This window comes from Mastomys coucha, unplaced genomic scaffold (genome assembly GCF_008632895.1).
Source record: "Mastomys coucha isolate ucsf_1 unplaced genomic scaffold, UCSF_Mcou_1 pScaffold7, whole genome shotgun sequence".
In the NCBI taxonomy this organism is placed as follows: domain Eukaryota; kingdom Metazoa; phylum Chordata; class Mammalia; order Rodentia; family Muridae; genus Mastomys; species Mastomys coucha.
The window spans coordinates 57044504-57056062 of record NW_022196913.1 but is presented as its reverse complement, the minus strand read 5'-3'; the positions used below and the strand labels follow the sequence as shown (position 1 = coordinate 57056062).

The following is an 11559-nucleotide window of genomic DNA, read 5'->3' as shown; positions in this document are numbered from 1 at the left end:
CCCAGTCTTACCTGGTCCTCTCCTCTGGGCCTCATTCTTTGTTTCCTCTTTGACAAGTACAGCCCCAGCCTACAAGGCCCTCCTTGGTCTGACTCCAGCCACTCCAGCTGTGTCCCACACTGTCCTTCCAGGCCTCAGATGCCAGGTTTATCCTCTCTTGGTTACAGCATTCTAGCTAATGACTTTCTTCCCTCCCAGGCCTGTGGTGTAAGTTCCTCCCATCCCCTTGAAAGCCTCATGATCAGAGTTTTCGGTGTGTGTCTTGCCCCCCTCCCCCCATTGCTCCCCAACACATCCTCATTTAAATTCAATTAAGTGTCCATTTCCTTTCTCGACTGCTTCCATCTTTCCCTTATATGAAAATGTAAGTTTCAAAGGTCTGGACACTCTAACTCGGTGGCTCATGTTTCAGGGTCTACCAAATGTCCACAAACCATGCGCCTAATGGGCACAGGCTCCTCTTTAGAGAGTTTACTGTGGGTATATGCTATTTTCCTAATGAAAATGCTAAAAGTCTAACTTGTCTAAGTCCAGATGACCCTGGAGACCAGTGCACCAGTTATCCAGATGCCTAGCTCCGTGTCTGTGTTGATGGAGCTCACTCATGTCTTACAGAAACTCATGGTTTTTGCAGGGTAGGGACCTCTGTCACATGCTTCATGCTTCAGTAACAAAATGCTGTTTCATTGGATTCCCCCTCTTTTCTCTGCAGCCCTAGGACACCATTCACATGTGTTGCTCTCAGGTACCTCAGAGGCCCGCCCACAGGCACTCAACACGTTCTTCCTATTTGTGTCAGTATCCCCAGAGTATGCATGTTTTCCTAATTTTCCCACACAATTGTTGTGTGGGAAACATCATGTTGTACAAGCTCCTTTTTAAAAAAATGCATCACCAGCCCTGAAGCTGTTGCCCTGATCTCTTTGGTCTAAAAGGCACAGCTGTGGATGGTCCCAGCTGTCCAACATCTGCCCTAGGCTTCTGGAGAATGAGAAGTTTCTCTTCCACATGTGGTTGTAACACCCTCCCCACCCTCTATTTACATATGGAGACAGCTGTACTGCCATCTCATCCCACCCATTAGGTTCTCCAAAGCCGTTCACAGTAGCATCTCAGAGCCGCTCAGCCTGGGCAGCCTTAACAGAGGGGATGGACCAGTTCTTGGTATGTGTGTTTAGGATGGCGGGGACTTCTCTTTTACTACACTGGAGGCCAATAGATTAGTTGCGGTGACGTGACCACAGATTCAATGCAGCCTGTCATTGTATCTTTGGTTTCACTAATCAATAAATAACTCCATGTCCTCTCATTTATTTGATGATCATTTTCAACAATGAGCAGATGTTGTGGAGACATCTCCCCCTTCCACATAAGGGTCCAAAGAATTCTGAGTCCACCAAAATTCAGTCTAGGGGACCAATGGGTTTTTTAGGCTTAGTTACAGAACATAGCTGAGGGGTTATGGGTAGGAGAATGGAGGACCCTAAAATAACTACACTAGAAGATCAGTACCCAGCATGGATGATGGCTTCCCCATGGCTACAAAGCTAGAATCTCTATTCTCTAACTAATCTCCCCTATCCTACATACTCCAGCCCCGCCCTGAGACCACAAGTCATATGCACACATAGGTAGGGCACAATTACAGATGACTAGGAGGGGTGTCTATAGTATTGCTTGAGGGTCCAACAACCCCAAACACACCCTCCTTCTCTGAGGTCATGTCATAGTCCTCAGTGGCTCCTGATGGACTCCTGCAAGCAGGAGCAGCCAGTCTGATGAGGATGCCAGCTCTCTTTCTTTAAGCATGGTGCCATGAGACCACAGAGGACAGGAGGCCTAGAGAGACACTTGTCTATGATGCCCTGTAAGCCTAGAAGGCAACATGGATGGGATGCAGAACAGAAGCTAACCGCAAGCTCTGTGGGTGTCCCATCTGGCTCTGCAGGACCTTGATACCTGTGCACCTCCCCAGTTCTCCTATGAACATGGAGGACAGTGTCAGAGTGACTGCAGTGCTTTGGTTATGGATGGAAGATGAATTCCATGGCAACTGGTGCCTCATGAAGGCAAGCTCTGAGCAGATAGGAGTGGGTTTCATGGATACAGAGGAGGAATAGAAGCATGTGCTTTGCAGGAAAGCATGTGCTCACCAAACAGGAACAGACACATGAAAAAGATAGGGTACTCAGAAATGATGTCACCCTACCCTCAGAACACAGTTGGGTACCAAATGGTGTCATCTCACCCTCTGAACACTGTGCCGCTAAGTCCAGAGCACAGCCTTGCTTCTTCACAGGTTTAAGCTAGGGGCTAACCAGAGCACACTTCCTGCAATCTTACAGACACTAACAGACATCTACCTCGGATATGCCCAAGAGTCTATGACAGGCTTCCCAGGAGCCCTGGGATTCTAGGAAAGAAATGCTAAATCTAGAGGGACGGCAGCTGTCTGTGTGTCTCTAGCTCAGTCAAAAGCCCTCCTTCAGAGTTGATTCTCAGGTTCTTGCTGCTGTAGGGAGAGGTCAACGGCTGTCTGAGTTTGTAAAGCGGACTCCATAGGTGTGCAGAGTGGAGCATGAGAGGAGCCTGAACTTAGAGACCGCAGACGTCAAAGGGCTAAGGCACACTCCCTAAAGGTGCCATTCCTCCAAGGCTGTAGTTTAGGTAATGGAGAAAACTGAATGCTTTCAGGAAGCTGCCTGCATGCTGCGGTTTTCCTCTCCCTCTGCTAGCCCTGAGCATCTGTCAGCAGTCCTCGTAACCAGTTACAGGGTACCACTTCACACTGACGTGTGCAATGTGCCAATGTAGGTGTGCGTGCGATTGCATGTGTGCATATATGTGTGGGAAAGACAAGACAGAGAGTGAGAGAGACAGAGAGACACAGAGAGAGGAGAGAGAGAGAGAGAGAGAGAGAGAGAGAGAGAGAGAGAGAGAGAGAGAGCATAATTCATGCACATGTGAAGTCCAGAGGTTGGCATCGGGTATCTTCCTCTCTTTCCACATTATTTTATGTAACAGGATCTATCATTAAACCTAGAGCCCTCTGACTTGGGTAGACTGGCTATGGCTCTGACTTGAGTAGACTGGCTATGGCTCTGACTTGGGTAGACTGGCTATGGCTCTGACTTGGGTAGACTGGCTATGGCTCTGACTTGAGTAGACTGGCTATGGCTCTGACTTGGGTAGACTGGCTACAGAGCTCTGCCTCCCTATCTCTGCTTGCCTAAGCCCAGGATTACATTGCCAGCCCTGCCTTTTTCACGGGTGAGTGTCAGCCCAGTCTCCATGCTGCAGAACAAGCATATTACTCACGGACTGACTTCTGAACTTCCTTTCCCATTAGACAATCACATGCCAATTCCCCAGTCCTGGGGCTAAGGAGGACTGTGTGACCTTTGTCCTATCATAGGCACCAATGTAGTACTATCTTGTCAGTCAATGACCTCCAGAGACACTGAGCAACAGCTGTGTCTGCCCTTGCAAATATGATGTTTCTGACTGACACTGAGCTAATTAAAGAATCGCATTTCTCAGGGCAAGCACAGGCAGATCCTTAGACCCACAGGCAGAACACAGGCACAACCAGCGCCTAACAAATATCTCAATATCCTGTCAACCAACCAGTGGTCTGGGCTCTGGCAGTCCGGAGAAGGCTTTCTGGTACCCAGAATCCAAGAGAGAAGGAGAACTCAGGTGAGGAAAGAAGGTGCTGAGACGCACATGCCTGAGGGTATGTTCTGGAATGCTGCCGGCCTTGCCCTATCTCCCCTCACTTCTTCTCTGTGTGTACAGAAAGGCCAGGGGCCAGAGTATTCTGCTTGGTTTCCCTCAGGGCAGTGCCATCTGAGCCCAGGACTTACCATCTACTGTGGTTGGGGTCAGGGATGAATCCCAGTGTTCAGGTTTATTTTTACTGTCACAAGCGTCATGGCTCACACACCCTCGTGTCTTTTTCTTTCCTTCTCTCTCTGTTTCATCCTTGGTCCTACTTTCCAGTGCATGACACTAAATATAGTTACTTCCTATGATGAGCCGAAGATACTTCCCACAGAAGGGTCTAGAATTTACAAATTTTCAGTCACGGTTTCTCAGGGAAATTTTAAGATTAATCCTGGAGATCCCCTGATTACACTTCCGCCAGCCAGACAAGGAACACCCTTGTAGCAGATATGCGCCTGTTTAAAGAAACAATTTATATCCATTGTCAATACACTGACACTGAACTCTGGGCAGGACTCCCATGCTTGTAAGAAGCTCACCCAACATGGGAGTTTACTCAATGAAGCACAGAGCAGCCCCTTTGTGCTTAGGGATAGTAGGCAGCAGTTTAGCCTCATGCTTGGGACTATTTTCAGTAGAGATGTCACCAACAAAAAGCACACACACACACACACACATACACACACACAAAACTGCTATTTAAAAGTGGCCCTAAATAGATCAAGAGAATGGGAACTGTTTATGCTGTGAGACAAGAAGAGAGCCACTGTCCTGGCTAGTTAGCCTCATCCGTTAACTTGACAAATGAGGAGTCATCTAAAACCTCGACTGAGGGATTGTCTGGGTCACATTGGCCTGCATCCATGTCTGTGAGAGACTGTCTTGATTGATGGTTTATGTGGGATGGTTTATATGCCCACCATGGGCAGCACAATCCCTAGGCAAGTGGTCCTAGGCTGTATAAGAGAACTAACTACATAAGCACAAGTCTGAAAGTGAGCAGCAAGCAGCATTCTTACACAGTTTTGTTTCAGGTTCCTGCTTAAGTTCCTACCCAGACTCCTCTCAGTACAGACTGTGACCTGAAAGGGTAAGCCAAATCAACCTTTTCCTCCCACAAGTTGCTTTTGGTCAGGAGCCATTTTCTCACAGAAACGGAATGAAATCATTTAGTGCATGTCCACAATGACAGAGTGCTATAGCTGACTGGAATGCCAAATACATTTTAATGAATTGTGTGTGTGTGCACATGTGTGTGTGTGTGTGCATGCACACCCAACAGAGATCAACCTTAGCTGCTGTTCCTCAGACCCCCTCCACCTGTCTTGTTTTCTGAGATAGGCTGTCTTACTGACATGGAGCTTTCCAAACAGGCTAGGCTGGCCAAGCAGCTCCAGGGATCCATGTGTTCCTACCTCTCCCGGGCTGAGAAGTGTGAACCACCATGTCTGCTGCTACTGTTGTTGTTCTATAGGCATGCATGGGATTAAACTCAGAACCTTGTGCTTGCAAGGCAACACATTGACTGAGTTATTCACCCCAGGATCAAGAAACAGTGGATCCTTAAATAAGGAATCCATGATCAAGTGTTCAGTGGCTCTAAGTAACTTCTTCCCTTCTCCCCACACTTCCATGAAAAGACCCAATCTCTTTGACAAAGAGCTAGAATGCTGCCTTGGCAGTTTAGAGGAAGTCAGTTACTTATATGTTAAGACTATATTCACCTATATGCAACTACATTCTTAAAAGTTATTTCCCACACTTCATAGCTAGGAGGCTCCCCTCCCCTTCCAGCTACCCCATCCTGTTCCCTACAGGACGCTAACAGCAGTTCTTAGTCATTTAAGATTACTGGTGCTCCCATCACATGGTCACAAGAGCGCTTGGTGTAATGTGGACTGTGGCTGAAGGAAAGAGCTCTCTGGGAAAACACCACCCAAGGGTAACATCTGCCCACTCTGGGCCACACAGAGAAACAAAATCAGGAAGATGCAAATACAGGTTTATAGCACTTGAAACCACATGGCCACTCCGATGCAAAACAACCCACTCAAGGGTACCTGGGAAATTTCCTTGCAGCCTTAAGTTGAGTAATTAAACACTAGAACATCATTTAAAAGAAAAACTTCCTCTAGGGGCTACGCTAATTTTCATAAAAAAGAGGAATGAGCCCAGCCTGGCAGGAGAGTCAGTCTCACTAGTCTAGTCAGGCTGGTTGGTGACAGGCCACCCCACTGGACTGAGCTCTTCAGCTGTCTGTGCGCAGACCGCTTTTCCTGGAACTATGAGTATTCACATGGCTTCTACTTGGAGATCTCACCACGCAGAAAACACATGGGCCCCAAAGTGCGGCCTAAGCAGGGAAGAATGAAACCCAGAGGGGCCTGGGCCTGAACTCCTCAGGGCAGCTGCGTCAACTTCATTGTCAGACATTGGCTTGTCCTCTGGAAGGCTATCTTACAGGGGCTCTGTCCCCCAGATTCCTTGAACCGTGCCTGGATGTCACACTGCACAGATACCTAGCCTCCCAAGGAGGAGCCACACCTTTATCTGAGGAGCATCTCCCTGGTCCATCCTGGCAGCAGCTCAGATGTCCGATGTCTCAGAATGCATAAGCCTGTACTTCAGAGACAGGAAGCACAGCCAAGGCTGGGCCTGCTTGATGTCCACCATCATATAGAAATAGCCAATAAAACACATAAAACCACATCCTGACCCTTCAAAACCAGAGTGGTGCAAGACAGCTTCAGAGTACAGAGTCCCCAAAACACAGCTGGCAGAGGCTGAGCCATCTCAGCTGGCTGCCGGGTATCCTCAGATGCCACAGGCAAGCTCCCTAAGCTGCTTCTCTATGCCTACCTGGGTGCCATTAGCACAAGTCACAGAGGACGCCTGTAGTCCGCAGAAGATTAATCCTTTACTTACAAACAAGCAACCAGCCCACCTAAATGCACTTAATATTTGTACATGCTCATGTATGTGTGGGTATTCAGATGTATGGAGGCCAGAGAGAGATCAGTTTCAAATGCTGTTCCTCTGGTGCGATTCATTACATTTTGAGACAGAATATCCCACTGGCTTGGAACTTGCCAAGCAGGCCAGGCCACCTAGCTAGCAAGCCCGGGAATCTGCCTCTTTCCACGCCTCCCCAGCACCGGGATTACACACACACACACACGTCTGCACATTCAGCTTTTTAAAATCCAAGTGTTGGGTACAGGACTCAGGTCTTTGTTCTTGCTTGACAAGCACCTTATCAATCAAGCTATCTCCCAAGCCCCTGCTGTACAGAACTCTTAAATCTAAATCACAGACCCACTGGACAGACCTGCCGAATGGATGCAACAAACTAGTCATTAAGCAACTGTGCCTGAGAGATCATGAGCGCCCTGTTTCCTAACAACATGTAGAGAGAAGAAAGTTCTGGAACGAAAGGTGCCATGATCTAGCCAGGACTGCGTGTACCCTGGTTCTCACGGGCACTTTTTGCACCTTGGGTGACTGGTTGACATTGCCTGCAGATGACTCTGGAACACGGGAAGAGAGTCCTCGCAGGTCCTGCTTCTACCTGCTCAGGCGCTGGCTCCACACATGGTTTTAGGCCAGTACAGACTTGGTGAGGGGGCAAAGGAACAGGAAATTCATACAGACATCTCTCCTGGTGATTTTTAAGCAGGAAACTTAGAACTTCTGCTGGAAGCCAGCATTTTCCTTCTTGACGTGACACTGTATATGAGGCAAGCACATAGATCATAAGCCCTGGCCTGGCCAGGCAGGCAGAGCAAATGTTCTGAACGGTCCCTTGGCACAGCAGAGAAGCCAAGCAAGGGGAGCCACCCAAGCCACTCACCACATCGAGGAAGCACTTATTAATCCCTGCACTGGACTGTAAACTGGGAGGTAGAGACAGGAGAATTTCCTGAAGCTCATGGGCCAGGCAGCTTATACATGCAGCACTGAACAACAAAGAGCTGACGCTCACTCAGAGTTGTCTTCTGACCTCCATATGTGCACCATGGGACACACATGACAGCATTCTCTGTCTCTCTCTCTCTCACACACAGACACACACACACATATACACATGCCATATATACCGGTATACACATATATCTGTACATACCACACACACATACACCACACATAAAGGTATACACACACATAATTACACCACACACCACACACACGCGCACACACACACATATAGATATATAGATATCACATACACATAAAGGTATATACATACATACATACATACGTACATACATCACACACACACAAACAACACACACATACACATACACCATACATACAAGTATATACACATATATACATACAACACACACATATACCATACATACACTTACATACATATACATCTCTCTCACACACACAGACACCATACATACAGCTATGTATATATACACACATTACACATACATTCACACATAAGATACCAACAACTGATCAAGTACCAAACATTTCCTGATAAGAATGTCTTCTGGTTTTTCCTGCTATCATCTTGGGACAAAGTATCCAGGATAGGTGAGCAGCCACCTATTCTTCTGGTTCCCACCTCAAGCCCCATCCCAAAGAATGCCAGCTGGGTGGCTGGCCTCGAGGCCAAAGTGGACACTGTGCCCAGCAGACCCCGCTTCAGTAGGCCGTGGGAGCCTGGCTGAAGCTGCTAGCGTCTAGGCATTATTTTTACTTCCCCATCTGCCCACCTCACAAGGACAATATGCACAGGGCCCTCAAGGCCTCTAGAGAAGCCAAACGACCCACGTTTGACACAAAGGGCAGGCCATATCTACTCAAGGAAACTTGCGTTTTTCTGAAATTCACGACTGTAAAATATTCCAGGAAATTACAGTGGAATTACTCCCGAGACTTCACAGTGTATCTAAAGTCACAGATTAACTCCGGTGCTTAAAGAAAGTGCCAACGGTTATGTACACAGGGGAGAAAGATGTCTCTGCCACATGAGAACTGCAGTAATTGTCAACTCCTCCACAGCTCAAGATGAGCGAATGTCGGCCAGGGCATGGCCTAGCCCAAGGGACGGTATCGGCCAGGGAAGCACACACACTCAGATATTGGCGTGCCCTCTAAATGCCCACCCATGGTGCAGACAGCCATGAGGTCGCCATTATTGATCGCTACAAGTCAGACTTACCTTCTTGTCCTGGAGTCACAGAAGGCCTGGGCTCCCAGGCACCAGGCAGCATGGAGGGTGGAAAAAAGTCCAAACTGGCAGGCTTGAAAGTGGGGATGGTCACAAGGAAGAGGAGGCAGAGGAGAGCAAGTGGAGGTTTCCTGCTGTTAAGTGGTGTCTGTAACTAGGGAAGTGGCTTTTCCTCAAAGTGTCAGCAAGCAAGACAAGCCAGAAAGCAGAAGTAAGAGGGTGTGTGTGTGTGTCGGAGGGCGGAGGAGGGAGGTTGCTTGCTAATGTCATAGTCAAAGTGAAGTTACAGTCAGAAGGCAGGGATCCCGAACACGCCAGCCGAGAAGGATCAGTAGACATGGAGGTTCTTGACCAGGATGGGCACACTGGTTCTCGACCATTCCCTACACATGGTAGCTAAAACTGTATACTAAGTTTAGGGTATACCAATTTTTCTTCTCATTATTTTACTGTATATCATGTTTGACGGTTTACCAATTCTGCTGATAATTTTAAAGGCTCAAAGTGGGGTTTTTTTTTTTCATTTTTGTTTACAGTTTCTTATTTTTGGCTTCAAAGTTTTCCGTGTTACCTTCTTTGGCCGTTGTGGTTTAGGTTTAATATACTATAATTCTTTATAATTCTTATAAAACTTAATTTGCTATAATTAGAGCATCCTTGCCTCAAATTATAGGTGATGGAGTAGACACACTGCCTTTATCTGATCCATCATCAGGGTTTGGGTATGCCTCTCCAGGGTTCGTGTGCTGGAAGCTTGGTTAAGGTGTGGCATACCCGAGTGGCAGAACCTTTGAGAGGTAGGGTCTGAGGTACGACGGAACGAGTTCACTGAGGCACCGACCTTGGAAAAGACTAATAGCTATCTATCTCAGAGGATGAAGTTAGGTCTCAGTGGGCTGGCTTAGTTACTTTGACAGTGAATTGTCATCAAGCAAGGTCATTCTACCAATTTGGTCCCATCCACAGCCAGCCATGATCCATCGCAGCCTTCCACCATGTGGTGTCACCTACCAGGATGGCATGCAACGTAAGGGGCTCACCTGACGTGGCTGCCTGAAGTCAGGCTTTTAAGCCCTAAACTGCTAGCAAAGTTAAAGTCCCTTTCTTTATAAAGTACTCAGTCTCAGGGATTTTGTTATAGCAGCGGATTTAGTGTGGGGGGTTGCTCTCTAAGCACTACTTTGTAGCTCCTTTTGAAAAGTGTTGGTAAACCATTTGTTCATCTTTTAAAAAATATATTATTTTTTTTATATATGAGTATTTTGCCTACATATATGTATGTGTATCATGTGTGTGCTTAGTACCCATGGATGTCAGAAGAGGACAGCAGAGACCTTGAGAATGGAGTTACGGACAGTTGTGAGCGGTGTGTCCCAGCACCAATGGGGGTGCTGGGAGTTGAACATGAGTCCTCGGCAAGAGCAACCAGGTGCACCTAGCTGCTGAACCCATCCTCCAGCCCCTTGAATTTTCATTTGTATGTTAGTTAAAATATATTGAGAGTTCTTTTGAGGCTCTTATCAATTCACAGGTTATATAAAAGCCCATTATTCACTTTCCAGATAATTTTCTGTTATGGACATATGTATAATTTTATTGTGTTTTTAAAAACAATTTACATGGCTTTTTTAAATGGGTTTTCCAGGCACGTACTTTATTTTGTTAAATATTCGTTGAGTGCTTGAGAGGACTGCCTTCTTTGGTTGTTAGTCAATGTCTCACAAATGTCAGGTTGGTTGGCAGTGTTGCTCTGGTCTCTTCATGGCCATTGACTTTCTGTGTGATCTATCAGCTATAGAAAGAGAGAAACTGAAATTCCAGACCATAATATTTGACTAATGAAGCAGAAGTGAAGTACAGAACTCTGAAACTCAAAGAAACAGAGGATAGAATGCTGGTACCAGGGGTGGGGGAGGGGATGTGGCAGAGGCAGGGAGTTGTCGGTTTTTTGGGGGGGGATCTGAGGCATACTTAAGCCTTTGAGGTCATCAAGAAGCTAATTAGCTTGATCTGGTCTCTCCTAACTGCTCAGACACAGCATCATGGCTTCTTGGCTAGACCTGAGTCTCAGAAGGCAGTGAGCAGTATCCACAAACAGCCCAGGAGGTGATTCGGCTGGGCCCAGGGCTGAGCAGAAAGGAATTTCAGATCTTTATCAAAGGATGAGAAGGGCAGAGACAGGCTGCCTACCTTCTAGGTCACACTGATGGTTCTTAGAACTCTAGACACAGAGCCCACTGCAGCCTGCAGAAAACAGTCTTAAGGCCAGCTGTGTCTCCCAGTGTTGCTGGTGATTCTTGCCTGGTACTAGCAAGCTCGGCCACAAGAACAGCACTGCTCCAATGGTTTGGCAGGCTCCTAATGCGCCAGTGGTAAGGGTCCCAAGCTCTCTAGAATCTTAACTCTCTAGGAACAGCTCTCAGAGGAACCCAGCAGGCAGTCTCCAAAGGAATAACTCATTCTGGAACTCTGGTCTCCAAAAGGAGGGTGGGGCTCTGAACTGACTCCAGAAATGATAAGTCAGCCCCACAGCGGCTGTTTGGAAGGGGAACTGCCAGAAAAAAAAAATATATATATATATATATACATATTTGGATATATATATGTATATTTGGATATATATATTTGGATATATATATATATATATA

At 47.0% G+C, this 11559-nt stretch overlaps 1 protein-coding gene across 3 annotated transcripts in view; it reads right to left on the bottom strand.

Moving 5' to 3' along the window:
* Window positions 1-11559, bottom strand: part of Syk (spleen associated tyrosine kinase) — a 72682-nt gene that overhangs the window by 47097 nt on the left and 14026 nt on the right. Inside the window, exon 1 of one of the 3 annotated variants that reach the window (XM_031357927.1) lies at window positions 8903-9380. The exons of the other annotated variants lie outside the window; for them this stretch is intronic. The gene's annotated coding sequence lies outside the window, so the exon portion shown is untranslated. Of the gene's footprint in view, window positions 1-8902; window positions 9381-11559 lie in introns of those variants that run through there. 3 annotated transcript variants of the gene reach the window in all.